The sequence below is a fragment of the Stegastes partitus genome, unplaced genomic scaffold (genome assembly GCF_000690725.1).
Source record: "Stegastes partitus isolate 25-593 unplaced genomic scaffold, Stegastes_partitus-1.0.2 Scaffold1002, whole genome shotgun sequence".
In the NCBI taxonomy this organism is placed as follows: Eukaryota; Metazoa; Chordata; class Actinopteri; family Pomacentridae; genus Stegastes; species Stegastes partitus.
The window spans coordinates 180,809-203,304 of NW_007578733.1; the positions used below are offsets into that span (position 1 = coordinate 180,809).

Consider the following 22,496-nt stretch of genomic DNA (forward strand, 5'->3'; position numbering starts at 1 on the left):
CCTTTAATTACTGAGATTCAAATATACTTTGTTTTTTCAATCCATCATACGCTCACCTTTATTTGCGATGACAGACTCAGTTCTCCTCCCTATGTCGCATACCAAGGTTGCACACATTTCTGAAGAGATTCTTGCCATTCTTCAGACATTTGTTTATCTGTTCTTCGCTGCCCTTTGCCTGAAGGGTTGTGCTGCTCTACCTTTGTCTTCAAAATACCCTAAAGGTGTTGTGTTGGATTCAAGTCAGGTGACATGCTTGGTCAGGTCACAGCTATCGCTGTTTACTTCTTTAGAAACCCTTGTGTTATTGGCAGTGTGCTTTGAATCGTTACTTTTCAGGACTGTTCCTCCTCTGCCAAGTTTCTACAGAGTGCGAGTCATCTTGTCAGCCAATATTTGGTACAGCCACGGGGACTTCAAGGTGCAAACTATAAATGTCATCTCCCCAACACCTTTTGCTCTCATCCAGCCCCATATTGTTCCCCATGCTTCACTGGTGAGACGATGCATTCAGTGCGGTAGTCCTGGCCAGGATTTATTTATTGATTTTATTTGTTTGAGCCATACCATAGAGGTTGATGTTATGCAGCATTCTTTGCACTGTTATAGAAACTTTGATTTCCATTAATAACCATTGTCCAAAGAACCTGACCCTTCTGGTTTTTGCAGCGCTAGACCGAGCAAGTAGCACATCGTCAGTAGCATCATTTTAGGAGGCAGCGCTGTGGCTGTGATTAGTGGTACTACGGCTCATTCTTTGCCTCCTCTTTGCTGCTGCAACTGTGTTTTGTTTGATATCAGATTTGGTCACTGACCTTCCTGTATCCTGTGATTTTATGAAGTCTCACAGACTCACACACTTTCAAATATTCTAGGAAGTCTTTTCCATGTGGAACCATGATGCAGACATGCAGATAGACACACACATAGATATGTATAATTAAGGCTAGATGTCTCGGCCGCGCTGCTGGTCAATGGAATCGCACAGCCACACTGGCGGCCATCTTGGTACGGTCCACTCGCTCACCCATAACATTGTGCTGTAGTGGTGCATGTACTTTTTAATTAACCATAACTTGCTTAGTTTTCTACTGATTTTCAAACGGTTTGGTTTGTTATAAACGTCAGAGGTGTAGCTATAACACTGCACTTATGGATAATTATGTTACACTCTCACGGCCAGCTACAATTAGTATTTTGTATTTTATTTGTATTTTTGTAATTTGAATTGTAGCCACGTGAATGTTTGTAAGAAACCAAACCGTTTGTAAATCCGTCAAGTTTTCAGCGAGACAAGTGTATTTACGTTTGTGCAGATCACTCACCTTCCTTCACGTACCACAGGTTCCGCCAGAGAGCTGCCCCATGGCAAGATGGCCGCCGGTGATGCCGTTCGAGACTCCGCCTTAAGACATCTAGCCTTTACTATACATATCTATGGACCTTCCTGTATCCTGGTATTTTATGAAGTCTCACAGACTCACACACTTTCATGTATTCTCTGAAGTCTTCTCCATGTGGAACCATGATGCAGACATGCAGATAGACACACAGTCAATCGGTCCAAAACTGAGAATCTTTACGTGTTCACGAGTCTCTTTTTTTTCCTTCACTCCCATGTTCATACAGTTAGAGTCTAACTGTTAGACTGATTGGAAAGCACAGGTGGACTCAGTTTTGTTCCAGTGATCACCGATTTCCTAACTTGTGTGTTGGTGAGCACAGTCATATTCGCTTTTTCCGTTTTTACTTCAGGGCCTGTATTTTCACGACTGCCTTTCTAAAAGCTTTTGGTGTTCATAGCAGGAAATACTCTACTTGTCAGTGTAGAAATAGTGCAGGTTCTGAGACGTGTTACCATTTTATATATTTGACATTTAAGTGAAACTGCACAGGAGTGTATTCACTTCTGGTCTTACTTTGAGTCAGGAAGGAGGTATTTGGAGCACATAAGGTTTTTCATCTAGTAATGAGAAGGTAAGAAAGGCAACATTTTTCAGTAGTTTGTGGTTCAAGCATTACCATCTTGAAAGATGCAAACTTAATAAAGAACCAGCGTCTACAGCAATGAAACACAGAGCATGTGCGAAGACAGCTTTAGCCTGGTTTTTTGTTGAAATGCTCACTGAAGTGGAGCCAGCACTTCCTCCAGATGCACCCTTGACCTGATCTCAACCTCCTTCTTCTTTTATTTATTTATTTTTTTTCAAATTCAGTGCCTGGAGGGGTCCTTACAATTTTAATTCAGTTGATGCAATTAGGTGTACAGCACAGCATTTAAGACTGCACTTGCAAAGCCTCTCTTTAAAGAAGAGCAACCTTGATCCCTCGATACCTGGCAACTACAGACCAATATCCAGCCCTCCTTTTTTTGAAGTAACATTTTAGACAAACCAGTGTGCAATCAGTTCATCAATGTGGTTTTTGTTTTGTTTTGATAAGTTGGAAATGCTTCAGTCTGATTTACAAGCTTGTCATAGTTATATATAACTATGTGATATAGATCACAATAAACCTTCAGTTGTGCTGCCACTCGATCTCAGCAATGTGTTCTATACTGTTCATTACGTTTTCCTTCCATCTGTCCAGTAGAGAGTTCTCCACTGCAATTCATAACAGCTTGTCCAAAACCTCCAAAATAACCTGTGGGGTTTCCCAACGATCAACTTAAGAGTCACTTATTTGTAATCTACATGCTAGTGTGTTCCCCCTCTGTGACGTCATGAGGAGACATTTGTTTCTATAGCTATGCTGATGATGTGCAACTTTACACGTCTCCTGATGACACACGTCCAATAGATTTTCCTTGTCGATGTAGTTTAAATACTGTATTCATGTCTAGATGTCGCCATTTTTTTCTCAGACATTTCAGTTCCTGTGGGATCATTAGTCCCTTGAGAGTCGTTGAGGTCACATATGAGCCACTCAGCCATCGTTACTGAGTCAAGGTGTGAATGGGTGTTAAGCTGTCTAGGGAGGGATCTCACAAATGTATGATAAGTGGCTGGTAAGTGGTATCGTAGACCAGCTCCTGCGTTTGGTGGTGGTCGTTTCAGTGTAGCATAGGAGTGAGCTTCACTTCACTGCTGATCTTCTGTGGCCAACATATGTCCATTGTTGTCCCATATATTTCAGATGTAGGTAAGTCCTGACCCGAGGATCTCGTGGCGTGTCTTCTGAAGCAGGTTTAACACGGACAAGCTTCTGCCTGTTGCGGAGCTCGAAGTGTACGCCCTAAAAATATCTCTGATGTGTTATTATTTCTGTCTGTACGATCTGCTTTGCTGTTTGACGAACTGAAAAATTCTACAAATCAGGTACATCTGATTCAGAACTCTGCAGGGTGAATGCTTACCACAACCAGAAGGAGTGAAAATGGAGTGAAAATGTGCTTTACAAATAAAGTGTGACTGCTAGATTGAGTGCTTTAAAATATCCTCACTGTGCCGTGTTGCTGTTGTACTGACTTCCGTGAAATAGTTGGCCAAGTCATTACAGATACAGCACTCTTTCTGACAGCAGACATCATGCTTTAAATGTGTACACTATCTGGAGTACATTTATTAATGATTGAAAATCAGTTTTAAAAAATATATACAACCATTGGCACCGACCTCATTTTGTGGTTTTAAAATTCCGAGTTAGTTCACACATATGTATTTGTACACAATCAGTCTGTTTGAATGCAAATTTGAGAGATGTGATTGGACGCATAAAAAAAAAATCATCCCGCGGCTCTTAGCAGTCAGCCTGTACACAACCATATGTAAATCTGTTGCTCAAATGGACCTCATCCCCTCTGTAATTACGTCGCATTATGAGATGTAGCTGTGCAGTTTAACACCAAATCAGCTGGTCAGTTGTCAGAAAAATTGTCTGCACGGTTTGTTAATTATCATTTCAGTCATCATTAATAATCAATGATTCATGTTTTAAAGCAACAGTGTCCAAACACTCTGGCCTTAGGAGATCAAATGTGATGTCTTTGCTTGATTTTGCAGACTTTTTATGATTTTTTTTCCCTGTCATTTACATCGTATGGACAAAATGTTTTAATCAAAAAAAAAAACAAAGAAAAAATCCTAAGAATAACCGATAGTAAATGCAATCGTTAGTGTTAGCCTCAGTTGAGACAAAGCAGTTCTTTGTCCAGACCCAGATCAGCTCACCATCCCTGCAGGGAGTGCAGCCAGTGCCAGTGCAGAACTTTACCATGACAACAGTCACAGATTGTTCAGTTAAAACTGGGATATCCAGTAATCATTAATTCTAAGTTGGCAAAGCCACCTCGTTGTCATGTCTGTGCCGATGTTGATCAAAGGAGAGACTTGAGGCTGTGTGTCCCGCCTGGAGCTACTGTCGCAGCTAGGCTGACATTTTGGGATTTGGGCTCTTTTTTTTTTTTAGTTTCTAAGAAACAACACCACTTGTATACCATGTTTATTTAGCTGTGCCGGCTAAGTATATCAATAAAGCTCATGTGCTGGATGTGAAAATAAGCCTGTGGCTTTCTGCACAGAAAAATAATTATAATAATATACTTAAGACATAAACATTGGACCGAAAAAGGTTTATTTTTCTTGCACCCTTGCATTTAAATGACATCAAATGCGTTGGTCTAGAATGATGATACAGTTGACTGTATGTTGTACATTTCATGGCCCTGAACCACACAAAAACAAGAGTAGATTTTAAAAGATAAACTAAGATGTGTTTGAAATCTGCAGTAGCTCAGATATGAAATAAGAATCTTTAGTGTGGTGTGGCTGGTGAGCTAAAATGACTGCTTTCATATTATTGCAATGTACAGACACTTTATTTTGGTTCTGTAAACATTCCAGTAATGCATTTTAGAAATACAGTACAGGGTGCACTTAGGAGTAGACTGTTGTCAGTGTTGGTGTAGATTTACATTATTGTCCTGGTCTGTGATTTTCTTTCAGTTCAGCTCCCAAATAAAAAATGTAGAAATAAAAAGGTATATTGTTGAATACAACAGAAGCAACATGTAAATCCTGAAAGGCTAAAGCTTGTGTAGTCACCCGTCCTGATGCCAAAAACCGTGTGCACCATATACACAGAATGAATTGGATAGATGACAGAACATCAGTGGTGAGCATACGTTCTCTTCTATTAAATATCAACAGTCCACATCAGACACAAACTTCTGCTAGACTAAAAATCTCCATGCCAAGTAGCCGGGCGTCTGTAGGTTTAGATTGAAGGCAGTGCCATGGTACAGATCATTAGATCAAACTAAACATGATGGAGCTTTTCTCACCCTGCTGTGAAATCACTGATGCTTTCACTGCTCCACCAATGAGGGTGTGCCCTAGAGGGTCCAACTACCCCAGGCTTTGCCAGAGTTTTATCAAATCAAAACTTTCTTCTTCTTTTTTTTTTAATACATGTATCCAAATGCATCAACATACTCCCTGCATTTGAAAAACATAGTAAAGTCCTTCTCAGTTAGGAAGTGTCACAGATGTAAATCCATACATTACCATCAGATATCCATCCTTCCTCATATAAATTTGATTTTCCCTTGAGTCAACTGGTGTCACAATCTGGTCACACAGAGGATGAAAACAACAAAACTTGATAATTTGGGACATACAAATGATCATCAATCACCAGGTGGTAGAGAAGGTGGATCATTTTAAATCCCCTGGGGACTCTAATCCTCTTCATGAAATGGGAAATCAGCATCACCAACATCCAGCTCCTCAAAGATATTATTTTCAAGACAGTTAAGGACATTAGGAGGGCTGCGTCGATACAGTGTGCTCATATTCTCAGTAACCATTTGGTATGGAAGTTCTACTGTGCATTATAGAAAAAATGCTGGACTAAGTCATGCACACAGCTTCAAAAATAATTGGCTGTAAACTCACCATCATTTCTGAGCTGTACCACATATGTGTTAAGTATTAAACGTACTACGACCAGAGCTTCTTGCTTCTCAATTGTTCTTATTAGTCTACATCCAAATGCTTCCCCGGTGGGATAACAAGCACAAGTATTCACATCTGATACTGTGAGAACATGAGCCTTATCCTGTATTTGTTCTGCTGTAATTGCGACCATGTGTTTTTTATCTCATGTGTTATGTGATTATTAAGTTCCCATGTCTGATGTCTGATGTTATAGAGCACATCGACACAAACTCCAATCAAATTTTAGGTTGATTTGGCAACAAGTCATTGAATCTTGAAATCTTAATGTTTCGCTGGAATTTCGGGGCGAGCTCCAAGAATCTTTTTTTTTTTTTTTTCTTTGAAACCGAACACAGCTGGGAGCTGAGGGCTGGGAGCCACATTGGGCTATTCTGACACATCAATTAAAGCCTCAAGTTTGCCTGTAGCCATTTTAAAGAATGTTTGTTGGAGCCAGAAACTGACATGTTCTATCTGTCCAGGGATTAACATTAAGGCTCTGGCATTTGCATGTCTTATTTTTAGCAACTCGGAAAGTTGATCCGGTGTAGAAATTCGCAGCTGCTGCGCTCGCTGGACTTTAAGTCTCTCTTGATAAAACCTCAGAATGTTAAAGTTATATCACATGTCATATTCCATTCCCGTCCTATTGACTTATTCCATTTTTTGGCTCTCGGCGGCACAGAGGATGTCAACAGCAAAGCTTCTGTTACAGCCTGAAAAGTATGTATTTTTAATACTGGAGGTTTGGATTACATGAAGGATCATTTGCATGACCTTTATGGGACATAACAGCAGCAAACAAGTCATTAGTGAATCCAAACTCATCCTCAGGATTACACCTGATACCTTGAACACATCTGGGGAATACACTGATGTTCTTTTAGTCTCTGCTTGTGTTGGATCAATATATGAACTTGCTCTTCCTTCTTTTGTGGCCCGTCAGCGTCCTCATGAGAGATCATGAGCAGATCTTTCTAATTCCCCCTTTGCTTTTAGACTCAGACGAACAAGATGTGGACAAAATGATAAGATAGCCTAATTTTATTTTTTATAACAGCTTCAATCCTCCTTGTCCCGACAGCTTCCAGCCTTCCCAGCTGAGGAGGTGGTAGATATCTACATTTGGTTTGCTCACATGCTTCCGGTAATTAGGGATGCAGGAAAAGTTTGTGAGGAGATTCTTACATATTTTGCAGCCTGTGGTTTAAACATAATCATCTTGAAAAATGAGACCATAATGAGGGAACAGTGTTTTTATGGTATCCTGCTGCAGTGCCATAAAGCATCTTTAAATTCCTTGGCTGTTATATAGCCTCAGAGCTTAATGTTGTACCTGCTGTACATGAAGAGGTTGCCCAAGTCATTACAGATACAGCTCTCATGCTGGGAGCAGACAGTATCCATGAAAGGCATACGGGGTCAGATGCACAGTGCGTTTTTCTAGTGACTTCATATATGGCACCGTCTGCGGATACAGATTTCAGGAGTGTTGTTAAACATACATAACAACGACTGAAAATAGTTTTTTGTTTCATGTTTTGTAGCTGCACCACCGCTCCCAGAATATATTCAAATTGTTTTGCATGATAGTCTCTTGGTGCACTGCAGGATGCATTATATTTTAATTTGGCACAAACTTAAAAATCTGTTGTGTGAAAACATGAGTGCAGACATAAAACGACAGCAGACAAGGATGTGGAGTGGAAGCGACTGAGGACAGGCGGACAAAATCCAAGAAAATGTTGCCTACATAGTGGTTGCTTTTTGCCTCTCTCCATTTCTAAGGCACGTTCGCATCCAGTCTTTTAACATGCAAGCTGTGAATGTAGGCCGGGCTGCATGAGATGCTTCAACTTAACATTAGGTTGACCAGTCACACCGGTCATGAGAAGTTTCTAGATGGAATTTTGCAACAACCTTAAAAAAATTAAATGCAGTCCAGATAGCCAAAGTATCTGGCAATGTTTCCTCCATAACTCGCCAGATCAGATTGATATGAATAAGCGATGATGTAATATTGCATCTGCTGTTACTGTCGGCTATAGAAGCACAGTCATTCACAGTCACATACAGGCACAGTCAGTAATGCAGCACAGCACCGTGCAAAACAAATGGCTAGAAATGTGAATGTTGATGCACTTTCTCTGAACACATGTGAATTAAAATAGGTCTTAGAATGAGCCCGTAGTGCCAGTTTTAGCACAAATATCACTTTGTGAAATATCATAGACTAATGGAACGTGGACTCGGTTATCTACAGAACTTTCCTTTTTTTGTTTCTCTAGAGACGCTTGTGGTCAAAATCAGAAACACTCAAACCAACCTGTCTGTCACCAACAATAATGTCGTGGTCCAAGCGTCCCAGGTCATGTTTCTCGCAGCTCTGATGTTTATGAAAATTATCTGAAGCTCCTCTGTATCTGAGGTTTATGCCCTGCAGCCACATCATCGGTCGATTACTGATAACTGCAGGGTCTGAGTGGGACGGAAAAGTGGCCCTTAGATTTTTTTTTTTTTTTACCCACACCAGCCGACCACACAAGCATAATTGCAAGTGAAATATTTGTAGTCTACCGTATTTGAGAATACAGCATAGATTCAGTGCCATGTTATGCAGTGTTGAACGATCATTGTCATATTTGAACAAGCTGGATAATTTGTTTTACCGCTCAGAAAACGTAATTGCCAATTTCATCACTTTAACCTTCAATCTTGAAGGACTTCCTCAAGGTTGCTCTCCTGGGTTCTGCAGGTGTGTAAACAATGAATTATTATTTCATATATCAGGTACAGACTGTACCCATTTGTATTTCATCTAAAGCACACTTAAACAATAAATGATTTTTTATATTTCTGTGCATTTGTAGCCTGCTGCTAAGAGACAGACCATTACTGCAGGCCAGAGATTTGCTGGTCTATAAACACAAAACCTGTGGTAAGGTCTTTAAATTATAAATGATATCTTAAACAATAACAAGACCAGATAGAAATATATATATATATATATATTGTACATCTTTGGCCTGCTGCTGAGGTACATAAACAAACTGAATTGCAAATCTGACAAACAGGGTGAGGAGCTTGGAGGGGAGCTGAGAGTCGCTGCTCCTTTTGCGTCAGAAGGAGGAAGCTGAGGTGATGGTTCGGTCATCTGATTAGGACGCCTTCCAGCTTAATTCCTTTGGAGGTATCCCAGGCACCTGGAGAAGACCTCGGGGTAAATCCAGAACTTGCTGGACAGACTGCATATCTCATCTGGCCTGGAAATGGTTCAGGATCCCTTTAGAGAAACTGGAAAGAGTTGCTGGACAGAGACATCTGAAATGACCTGCGTCACCTGCTGCCTGACCAGGAGGATGAAAATGGAGGAATTGCAAGACACATTCTGCAACTGGATAATTATCAATGGACTGTTCTTGCTGACGGACTGAGCACTGACAGTTTCCCCTTCATATCATGCTAATGTACGAGCATCATAGGCATCAAATGTGACTGCACGATCCTCTGATGTTCTACTTTACTGACGCCTTTTGACAGATTCTTATGCAGATATCAGTCACAGTTCCTACTGAGACACTAGACAGCCGAGGAATCTTTATGACTGAAGCTCCTGCCATTTGTGGCCCAACATCCATCCATCCATCATCCATCCATCATCCATCCATCCATCCATCCATCCATCCATCATCCATCCATCCATCCATCCATCCATCCATCCATCCATCCATCATCCATCCATCCATCCATCCATCCATCCATCCATCCATCCATCCATCCATTATCTATACTATCCTCTGTAGGTTCACGGGGGGCCTGGAGTCTATCCCAGCTGCCTCAGAGTGAATGCAGGGTTCATCCTAAACAGGTCACCAGTCTATCACAGGCCCACGTCTTTTGAGAGAACATGCAAACCCCACATGAAAAGACCCCAGGCTGAGATTCAAACCCAGGACCTCGTAGCTGTGAGGCAGCAGTCCTAACCACCGCACCGTACCACTGCCCAGCAATACACTCGCTGTCAAAATGAAATCTCCTCTTGCCATCTGGACACAAAATCGGAATCAGTTGTTCATTATTTTGCTACATGCCACAGAGCATGACTGGATGTTAGTACCCGGCAGTGCACCTACTATGTGGGAACACGCAGCATTTCTCCGCTCATTTATTCAGGTTTTTTTTTTTTTTCTTTTAATTTGTCACAAGTTTGTATATTTGTATGCTGCAATGGGTGCATGAGGCCAGCGCTGCTACTAATAGCCCGTCAGCCCATCAATAACACAACACATGGCAGAAAGTCTGGACTTGTAAATACAAGGAGTTAAAGACATCAGCAATCTCAGCCAGCATGTGTGTGCCGCTTTGCTAATGCTGATCACAAGGTAATATATTTACGCCGTGCATCATGCTCTGCCATTTGGTTACACTTCAGTGCTGCTGTCATCACTTTGGACTGGATCCTGGAACATAAGATGCAATGGGTCCCATATGAAAAGCTGCCTTTGAACTGAGAAAGCTTGGCAGTTTGAAAGCAGGTGCCACTGCTGGTGCCTTCTACCAGCCAGTGGGAAAACTAACCTAGTTTATTTCCACCTCACTAAAGCAGCATCCCCCCCTCCCGCCGCCCTCATCCCCCAGTGTTTTATCACGCTTCTCAGACTGAAAGGTTTGGATTCCTTTCTTGTTTCCTCTCTTGGAGTTGGGTGTTCCTCTGAATTAACAATAACCGCTGACAAGAACACTGAACGTAACCGAGATCTCTGTCACGTACGTCTATTGTTCTGAGATGAGATGGCAGATCGGAAAACTCACTGACAGTGATTCCTTTGATGTTTCAGTCGCATAATAATTCGCTATGACAGAGGAGTTAGCATCTATTATGGATTTGGTGAATGTTAGCACAGGAGCGGAGGCTTTGATGTTCCGAGGTGTCAAAGGTTTCGGCTAAGCCACTGCTGAGCACAGCCTCTATTTTTCATTTGTTTTCTTCACGTTGTCTAAATGTGCAGCTGATCTAATTCTCGTTTTAGGTTGAACCAAAATGATTCTAATTGTTCTAATGTGGCATTTTTAGTGTCTCATGAAAGCAGTAACCACAATGACCGTGCGATCTGGAGAACATACAGTTCTCTTTAAAAGATTTATTGCAAAATCTCCCTTCAGCAGGGTCTGGTGTGGCTGTTTGGATGGATGGATGTATAGAATGAGTAGGAACATGATTGAGGATGGAAATGTGTTATTTAGCAAATGGGGCTGAATATAGCACCACTTGGCTCCATCTGCAGTTTGGAGATAGGATATAAATAATAACTATTACCGACATAAAACCTAGATCATGGCATAAAACAGGGTAGTAGAGAATGTCGTTTTATTTTTTGTTTGTCGGTGAACAGAAACACTGACCAGAAAACGTTGCCCAAAATATTTTTTGTTCAGTTTGATGTGTCATATTACCATTAATAAGAGGCTCATTACGTTCAGCAAATACACCTGCCAGCAATATTATCTGATGCCGGTTCTTAAAATAAATGGATTTATCAACTTAGTTCATTGATAATTAGATTCAGTTGGGAATCTTTTATGTTGCTGTCAGAAGGAATGAGTCACTTTCAGCATTAATGACGACACGACTAAACCTTCTACGAGGAAGAAATACTACTGTACCAATGTTATCCAGTGGTTTTGAGTCTCAAGTTAAACCCAGACATGAAAGAGCATTTTAGCAAACAAGAGGGTGAATCATCTTTTGATTAAGCTGCTGATCTTCAGTGGATAGAATAGGTGGTCACACTGATGCTATTGTTGGGCGAGCAGGATGGACGGAGAGAGAGTTTGATTCATCCATCCATCCATTATCTATACACCGCTTAATCCTCACTAGGGTCGCGGGGGGCTGGAGTCTATCCCAGCTGACTTAGGGTGAAGGCAGGGGACACCCTGGACAGGTCACCAGTCTGTCACAGGGCTGAGTTTGATTCAGAGTTTGTAATTTTTATTGTTGACTGCATTTACTGAGGAGTTTTGTCACTGCTGAGCTAAAGGACACAGAGACTGAGGCTTATCCATCAGAGAACCTCATAACCAGACACAAATAGGTGACAGCTGTAGCGTCAAAATACTAAAATGAGAAAAATGTGACACAAAATTTTGACTAAAATGTCACTGATGAAAACAGAAAGCATCTTTAATTACTAATACAAATCAATTGAAGCTGATGATATTGATTTGTAATGCCATCATTTCTGTCCAATGCTGCGGTCGATTTGTCAAACAGTTGGGTTCTCTTTGCAGCTTTAAGCTTCACAGAACCTCTAGTGTGGATGTGGACTCAACATCCAAATCTATTATTCAGTTAATCGATCAATTTAAAAATGATGGTCCAGTCTTGATCAATATGTCCACAGTTTCTTTCTCACCTACGCCCACACACACACAGAAACTGGGGCACTAGTGTTTACTCAGATTCAGCGTGCTTAATTTATAAGCCTCTACATTCATAAAGCATACGGTTGTGGAACACAGAGACGGGGCTCCTTTGGTTGGACAGTGGAGAGCGAAGGTCATGGAGTGCATCAAAACATTCACAGTGCCTGGAGTGCGCTGGACAACGCCTGTGGACTGCTAAAATGCATCCACGGTGGCCAAAATTAAGTTTATTTAGAGGTTTTAATAGTGACAGAGGCAGTGCTGGAGCCAATCAGACTGTTAACCTGGGAGGTTCCAGGTCCTGTTCTAGCAAAACCAGGAACAAATGAACAGGAGCTGATTGAGGAAGATATCTAGTTTTAATCTTGTGGTAGTTTAAACCCTGGATCATGGTTGCTCATAATTGCAGCCTTTGCAGATTTCTTCAAATTGAGATTTTGATTGGAAACCGGTTAATTGTTCAGCTACAATATTTAGGTACTCAAGAATTTGTCGGTACCTATACTTTACTTGAGAAGGAGAATATCATCATTCTTAACCCAACTACAGTCATGAGTGGAAGCTACACCAGGTCTATGTGGTAAAAAAAATAACTTCAAGCCACTGAATTACAGTAGATCACACGCAACACAGGCATAACCAACAATATCCAACGATAAATAAAGAAATGCTGTAGACGCCGAGGCAGGTGCAACACGCATAAATACATAAATCAGATAGCCGAACACTTGAACACCCAACAGCACGGTGGAGCCTTGCCAAGGCAGTCAACAAATACATGTTTAACCAGTACAAACACCGCAGTGGATGCAAACCACAAACATTCACGTATTAAAGCAAAGAAAGCCTTGTGCTCCACCAAGTCTTGCCTTAGGTCCAAGTCTTCTGCTCGGTAGTTTTCGCTGCATAATGTTCAACCTCTCTTTTCTTCTTTCTAATCAAATACAGGATTTTCAACAATTGCACATCTTTGCACCTTTGGTTACATTGATTTGGCAGCCTTTTGTTTCTCATCACTTTGCCGGGTTCACATCGATCATCTGCTGCGTCTCAGCACATGTATGAAGTGTTGCATTTTAAAATTTGAACTCCCCAGCTGCATGTGAAGCAGTAGACCGGCGTTACATTAGACCAACTGCAGCTTACATGTTAACGCAGATGCACTAATCATGTTGTATATCTCCCTGGAAGAGCCTTATAATGAGTGCTGTTGTTGTTGAGTACATGTTAACTGTTAACGTATTTAGTTGTTACCTACATTTTTACTTCCTATTTTGAATTTGGAACTTGTAAGAAACTAGTGCATGTTGTGTTATTGCCACCTTTGCTTAAGTAGAGCCTCTAAATCCCTCCTCCACTGGTAGCTGATGGTAGGGGAGGATGACTCCCAGGAGAAAAGAATGAAGCTGTTTTTTTTCAGCCTACTTTGAGAACTTTTTTTTTGTTTTGAGTTGTCCTGACCCTTCAAACCCAGTTTCTTAAAAAATCTCTTCTCAAGAGAAAAAAGTTGGAGCTTAAATATTCCTCACACATTTCCCTGTTGCATTGTCTGACTGGGAAACTGCCATCAATGTATGATTCATATTCTTAAACACAACAATGCACAGCAGTCGAACAATACATACTATATCATCATGTTATTGTTCCTGTGCCCTGCAGATAACAACACATTGTTGCACTTCTACCCAATATCGGCTCTTTTCTCTGTGAATGAAACACATTTACTAGCGAAACGATGGTTAACATTTAAAAAAAATAATAAATATATTGCAGACAAATACAATCACATCAGTTGTGCCCAGATGTTAAATAAACACCCAGAGAAAGCATCCTTCTCCTCTATGGGCAGCTTCTTCATTCCATTTTCTAATTAATTACTGGCTGTAACACCTCAGCCGTGCTGACATGAAGAGTGACGTGTCCCCGGACCCCCAGTCACTTCCTCCGGCAGCCCTGGTGGCAGGGGAGCTGTGTTTTTAATCACCTGGCCACTGGCATTATCAAGCTGGAGGACCCGTCACCTGCTCTGCACACAGATGCTTGTTCATTCATCTCTGCCGGAGGTCAGTGTGGCTGAGAGAAGTGGTGCCTGCTGCGTCGTCGAGCGCCGGGCCGTACCCCTCCCTGTTCCTCTTAAAGGCGCCACATGTCACATTTTACCTGCAATGAATCACTGCCTCATCACTTTTAATGGCATTGTTCTAATTAATGTAAACAGAAGGTAATTGCAGAGAAGCATCTTCACTGCATTTTACCAGCATGCAGCAGGTTTGGCAAAAAAAAAAAAGAGTTGGTTCATGGAACATATTTGCAGAAACAGACTGTATTTTGAAGACAGCATTACCCATGTTACAGTATTCAGAACAGTTTTAAATTCACATTTGCTGACCTTCTGCCTGCAGGGAATGCTCTTTTCTTACCTTTTGAAGTCTGCAGACACACAAGCACCAAGAAGCAGCAGGTTTTTTTGCAACAGGACGTCACGGATCGTTCAGAGACTCAGAGACACAACACACCAGAATAAGATATATACAACAATAATTTTACTTACAAAAAATATGCAGAAATTAAACAGGAAATCAGACTAAATCATGAAATGGGAAACGGGGATAATACGGGGATGAGGTCTACAGGAGACACCCACGGGACAGGAGGTGAATTACACCAAAGCCAAATGTAAATTTAACTATCCAATAACTAATGTTTGCAATACGGGAATTTATTTACAAGGGGGGACTTGGTACGACCAAGCTGGGAAAGCTGAATAACCAGATTCTGGCAAATATGAACACAATCTCACCAACAATTTGATCAAACATAAGGTGGGACACAGATGATTATCAGGTTGACTGCAGAACGCCAGCACTTACACTAAGATAATCTAATAACTCTAGACCCAACAGGAGAGGGGAAACTTAGCTGATGGCAAGGGCCTGGTGGGAGTAGGTGTAAATGGTGTGTAGTGTGGCTGTGGGAACAGCGACAGCAGGTGCTGAATCCAGGTGGAGCTGGAATGATTGGAATCTGGAGGAGATCAGGTTACGACTGCAGGGGATCCAGGTATGTAGCAGGTGAAGCAGGCAGGGAGGGTCCGGAATGGGGTAGTTTACGGTCCGATTAATGCTTTTATGGCAGCAGGTTGAGTTGTTGCAGGTGGACCACTCCCCAAGTTTTGAAGGTTTGTGACAGACAGGTCAAAGACTACATATGGTTTGGGATGTTTTGACAAAGTGATCAGGTCAAAGGTTACTGAAGGAAGCTGGCTCATCGTCTAGATGTTGGAGGTTTCCCATATTGTTTGAATCATTGGTTCTTAGTTCAGGAAAAACAGCTCCCCTATATAAGTCAGTGGTTATGCTTATTTTGGAAGGTGATTGTTTATCGCTACATCACGCTGAATGTGGACGGCGTGACACAGGAGCCAGAAAAAAGCTACTCCGTTCATTTCCTTCTCAATGGTTTCATTGCAAGTCCTCAAAGTTTGGACACCCCAAGAGATTAGAGCTCCCAGTTAACATTTAGCAAACTCTCAGACCTTAATTAAATGTGTTGCCGCTCCGACTTGTTCGCAAACATTGTTCTGGCCAGGTAATGCAAATCTCAAAGCTTTGCAAATACTCTGCTTCCTCAGCCTTAAGCTAGCAATCAGCAGTCATGGATTCCTCTAAGCAGCTGCCTAGCACTCTGGAAATTACCATAATAGATGCCAACAAAGCTATAAATTATTATTAAAAACCCATTAGCGAAGTGTTTCCTCAGTTGCTAATGTAATCAAGAACTAGTAGTTGACGGGAACAGCGGAGGTCAAGTTAAGGTCTGGAAGATGTTTAGAGACAACTGCTGGTATGATTGCTAGACAGGCAAATCAGAACCGTTGTTTGGAAAAAGAGCCTGTAGGGGGATTTGGCAGACACCGGCGTGGTGGTGTTCTGTTCTAATGTGCACCACCTGCTCAGATGAGACCTTCACAGCAGTAAAACAATAAAACACAATCAAAAATTCATTGTCAGACATTTGCAAACATGTAAACAAGCCAGATACGATTTGTAGACGTGGATCTGAAACTTTTTGACCACAATGAGCCGAGGTATGTTCGGAGAAAAAAAAAAGAGTCCAGAATTTTGTGAAGCACGACGGTCATACGTACATGCCTTATAGACAGTGGCAAGGGCAGCATTTTACTTTTAGACTGAAGAATGAATTCAATTAAATGCCAGCAAATTCGGGGCAACACAGTGCGTACCACATTTATTAGACCAGCTGTCATAAAAATGAGAAAACAAATATTTCAGAAATCTTTCAAAAACCTGTTTAAAACTGAAAAACTTTATTGTTATTTATTTGGCAAATAACAAACTGGAACAACTAAATAGACCTTTTTTTCACACATAATAACCAAACCCTTTGGCCTGACAGCTTGCATACTTGCTGCCATTGTTTTTATGTACTTCCGACTGTCTCCTTTGTTGCTGAGTTCTAAATAGTTTGTCGCTGTTCTGCAAACTTGCTTTCGATGAAACTTTTGTGTGATCAATCTTTGAATGTGTATTGAATATCATTTAAATGCAGACTGTGACTTGGACAGTCCATCAGTTCCAGAACTCCAGATTCCTTTGTCTTGATCAGATATATGCTTGGGCTCATTGTCTTGTTGGTATGAACCCAAAACCAATCAGATTCAGTCCAGAAGGGATTCCACGATGCGCTAAGATGTTATGGAAGACGTTCTTGTTCATGATACCGTTGATTTTCACTAACTCTTCCACACCATTTCCACAAATGGAACAAATGGAACCCCATACCATAATAGAATCTCCACTAGCACTGTGGGTGCAATGCATCTGGCATCAAAATGTTCTCCAACTGTTCTTCAGACACAAACACGATGATGCCGACCGAAGAGTTCAAACTTGGACTCATCCATCCAGAGGACCTTCTTCCAGTCATCAACAGTCCAGTGTTTGTGCTCCCTGGCAAATCTGAGGCATATCTAGATGTTTGCAGGCCTCAATAAAGGCTTCTTCTTCTTTTTAAGCCTCGTTCCATCAGTCGTCTGCTTATGGTCACTCTGGAGACTTTCTCAGACTCTGATCTAGAAGCATTCATCTCTGCCTGAAGATCAGCAGTGGTCTTCCTTCTGTCTCTAGTACTTCAAATCTTGAGATGTCTGACTTCTGCTTCAGTTAACTTTCGTTTCCTGTCTCTTCCTTGGTACCAGTCTCGGCAATCACTTGACCACACTATGAGAACACTTTCTGTCTTTCCCTATTTGTCTCAGAGACCATCTAGCATCATGAAGTGCTTTAATGCAGACTCCTTCATTTTCCGTGAATTCTTAATGTTCTACCGTTTTGAACAGGAATGAGGAATTTCAAACTGAATTCACCTTTTATACCCAAATCTGAGAAGTTGGAATTAATCAAGCATAACATTCAAATACTAAAACTTACTTTTCTGTTCACGAATACAAGTAAATAAGTATAAATTTACATCTTAATCAAGAAATAATAATGTGCTTTACTATTTTTTCCATTTTTTGTAAAACAGTAAATTTTAAAATTCATGGATAACGATAATGATTACATTTTATCATTAAAAATATAATTTTGAGCTTCTACATACTGGTGTATTAACAATTACAGAGACATAAGAAATGATGTAGGTCATTACCAATGCTGTTAATTTAGGGCAGCTGTGGCATAAACCAAACACTGGGTGGTGGTCTAATAAATTTGTACATCACAACATCTGTAAAGCAGCTGAAGACAGATAAAAGTCCTAAACACACCTGAAAATCTACAATCGACGACCTCAAGAGGCACAAACTGAAAGTGGCCCTCACAGCACTGTTGGCACCATCAGACAATGCCACATGTGCTTTGTGGACGGACGCACTACTCCTTGATTGCTCCCTGTGGTAATATTATCCTTGTGATATGCTGTAGTGAATGATGGGCCATTTTTAACTTTTGATTTTTTTTAAATCGTGTCGAGTGCATGTCTGAGATTAGGGAGAACATCTGTAAAGTTTCCCCTGATGTGTGTGATGCAACCTGATTTCATAATCTGGCAGGATTTAGGAACTTCTGTAGCTGTGAGCTGTGAGACTCGCCTGAGCTGCCACGAAAAGCCCTTACGAGCTCTGATCTTTGCCAAAGGGGGTGTTACTAAGTACAGGAAAAAGTGGGGTGCAGAAAGTTTTGCTTTGGGGGCTTTAGATCCTGTTTAAAATATTAAACAAACTCGTCATCTTTTGTGTTTTGGTCATGTTTTTACTCACTTTGATATTCACACTAACATACATTTTGACCAGGCATACCCACAGCATGAGGCACTCACTCCACGAAACCTATCAGAGTCACTTCTGGCATTAAGATGTCAATTTAGATTCTGTACGATGATACTCATCACTACTGACCAGGAGTATTCCACAAGCATCCTTGTTTAGTACGGTGTCCGACCCAGTTATCTGGACATAGCCATTTGGTCCTTGTCAAAGTTGTTCAGACCTTCACATCTAATATATAACTTAACAAACCGTGACGTTCAGCCTCGCTGTAAGAAAATCAATGTTCCTTTTTTTTTTTTTTTTTACATGCACACAAGTTCAGTTTAACAGAATGTCTTCAGACAAATAGAAAACATGTTTTTGGAGCAACTGTTACAGATCAGACCGTACTTTGCTCAAACATATACTGCCATGTTATGACTAAAGATTAAGAACACATTAAAATATACATTACAAGTATATCTATGGTGCAGGTGATGTAAAACAAGCTCAAAGAAAAAGAAAGAAAATGATACACATACAGTCATGGAAAAAAAAATGATGAGACCACTCTTGTTTTCTTTAATTTCTTGTTCATCTTAATGCCTGGTACCACGAAAGGTACATTTGTTTGGACAAATTTAATAACAACAAAAATAGCTTATAAGAGTTTCGAGCTGATGTCGAGACATGTTCCATGGTTTTCTTGATAATAACCAAAATCCAAAGCCAAAAACCATGCTTTCAGACATTCCATGTTTTCTTTTCTGTCTGTTTTAGTCACATGATGCACACAGGAGTTAGTACTTGATGCATAACCATTGTTTCTGATGACTGCAGCCATGCGTCTTGGCTGCTCTCCACCAGCTTCTGACATTGTTCTGCTGTCACAGCAGTCCATTCCTGTTGCACAAATTCAAACAAATTAGCTTTGTTTTTGGGTTTGTGGTTCTCCATTTTGTGTTTGATGATTTCCCACAGGTTTTCAATTGGACGTAGATCTGGTGATTGAACAGGCCAAGGCGTGGTTCCAGTGTTCTGGTTCTCCATCCAGGCTTTAACTGACTTCGTCGTGTGGCAAGAGGCATTGTCTTGTTGGAAAATCCAGTCATTGGAGGCAGGACAGAGTTTTCCAGCTGATGGAAGAAGACTGTTTTCTAGACTAGCCCTGTACATGACCTGCTTCATTCGACCTTCACACTATTGTATTTTCCCTGTTCCACCCAAACTGAAACAAGCCCAGATGGTCACTGATCCACCCCCATGTTTTACTGTAGGGGCAAGACAGTCTGGTTGGTAGGCTTCTCCAGGCTTCCTCCTCACCAATAAGTTGGCTGAAGTGGGCATCAACTAATGATGATGTTGATGAAGGTCTTCTTCTGTGCCCTGTGTGACCTCAGACCAGCTTCAAGAAGTCGGTTTCCAACTGTCCTTGCTGAACAAGTCACATTTCTCAACTCATTTTTAAGGTCCCTGGAGGTCTTGACTATGATTCCTGACACAGGAACAGATGAGTTCACGATCATCTTGTGGGGTAGAAAGACGTTTCCTGCTGCGACCAGCTAGCAGTCTGGTAGCACCATGTCTTTTTTTCTTGGTGTAATGAACGTCTGTCTTGGAGACCTCCAGTTTTTTCGCTACCTGTCTCTCATTTATGCCAATTTCCAGCAGTGCCAAGATGGCTGCCTTTGTGGCTTCACATAATTCTTTTGTTTTAGGCATTATGTGAGAGCTGACAACTTCTGAGTTGTGCTACGGCTTGAATGTAAGCAGGAAACCACTCCAGGCCTTTGCATGTGCTGCTGATGACATGAAATGACCTCTTATATACCCTGAGAATACAATGAAGCTTAAGCACGTCAGATAGGACATAAAGTATGATGGAATGAGCTGAATGTTTTGTTTTGTTCACTGTATTCTTCAGGTAATATACCTTTAGTGGTACCAGGCATTAAAATGAACAAGGGTTGTCTAACCATTTTTTCCATGACTGTATAATAGACGTTGACAAGGACCATATTGATTTTCCGGATGTATTCCTTAACATGCTATTTAAAATCCTCTTTAACGAGTCTTGTGAAGTGTAATGATCAGAAAAACGCAGCAAAGTTTTCTGCTATTGGATGTCATTATTATATCAGTCATACTAATTCTGTCACAGCTGTGTGCACAAGACAAGAAGGAAAGATGGAAGAGTTCAGTGGACTAATGATGAAACCAAAGCAGCAAGTTCAAACACAACAAGGCAGGTGGACAGCTACAGGTACTCATACAGGTTCCCATTCAAGTGGCAGGAATGCAAAAGCATGTGGCGACATTGATGATCTGGTCAGAGGCGGGTGGAAACGGACTTGGAATAGGGAGCAAGTGAGTAAGTGGCTGTAAGAGTGAGGTAGCTGAGACCACTGAGCCTGAGAAAGTAATGGGTTCAAAGGAAGAGGCCTGTTGGTTGTGGAACCAAAATTGCTCTTTGCAGCAAACCAGAATAGAAAAAAGTGCACCACATCATGTGCAATTTGACAAATTGTTGAAAATCTCCCAGCTTTCACCACTTTGCCTGAAAAGAAGCGTAGCATTGCACTTGTCCAAAGTGAACACTTTGTATCCACGTCCAGGAAACTTCCTATTGACTTTTCATGTGGGAAAGGTGCTGAGAGTGTGCAAAAAAGGGAGACCTTGGAAATTAAAGCTTGCTTTGTGATAGCTTGCCTCTTGCTTTTTTTTGTAACAGTCGTCCTCACAAACTTCATCGATCGATGGCCGACAGCGATTCTGGCCTCTTTGAAGTCAAATGTAGAAATGAATAGGAGTGTATTCTTTTTAGTGTAATCCTTAAACTACATTCAACACAAAAATTTAAAAACACTAATAAAAAATGGTAGCCTTGCTTAGCTTAGCATACCATTAACACCCAAAGGCTTTTGGAAAACATCCAGCCAACATTAAGAGCCTGATTTTGCACCTTTATGGAATGAAATGTTGGATTTGTTATTTGCCATCACCTCCCTTTGTGTAATCCAGTTTTGTGAATTTGTAAATGTCTGCCAAATAATGGAGGAGTAGCTACATGTACATTTATAAAGGGCGGCTGCACACATACGCTTAATTTTACCTAAAAACGAAATTCAGATGCGCTACTAGAAAATAAAAACGGAGACGGGCTTAATGTGTATACCTTAATCAGTGACTTATGTGATGTTGGTTACAAATGCGTTATAAATTAGACTTCATGTCAGCAGCAGGTTTTTTTGGGTGGCATTTAGAAAACCAGTCTGCAGACAGGGTCCTAGGTGAGCCAACTGAGTGGGCTTTAGCAATACATGCTAATTGAATCAGTAAATTCAAAGGTCAACCGAATGCAGAATACATCGCTCCAGCTCTGATTCCCCGACACAGATCACACATTATGACCAAATTATTCATCATTTTTTCGGGACTGAATATTCGAAAAATTGACCATTTTCCGCTTCATGCATCATTGGCGTATGACAATGTGTCTGTTGCCTGGCCTGCTTTCAGTGGTTTGTCAGCCAATCACTGGTTTGCCTTCTTCCTTTGGGTTGCGAGGGGTGAGGGGTGGGGAGGGTTCCTTCACTCTTTGTTGCTCTCCACGTGGCTTCCATGGCGGCCTTCCAAGATGCACGAGTCTACCACTGCCTTGGCTTCTTGTCATTGCCGTAGACCTCACCTTGTGGAGACCAGCGATTGCCTTAAACCCCATAATGGACTTAACGTAGGGATGTGTGGCCCCCATCTGGTGACCCCCGGTCTTGAAACCTTTGTCCTGGCTGCCGTCCGTTTGCCTCTGTATGCCCAGTGTTTGCAAATCTCTTACATTGTGCAGTGGTGTGTACCATTTCATTTAG

General features: G+C 41.2%; 1 protein-coding gene across 1 annotated transcript in view; it reads left to right on the forward strand.

Annotated features, from left to right (window-relative positions):
* Nucleotides 1-22,496, forward strand: part of opcml (opioid binding protein/cell adhesion molecule-like) — a 234,906-nt gene that overhangs the window by 142,477 nt on the left and 69,933 nt on the right. The gene's annotated exons all lie outside the window — the stretch shown is intronic.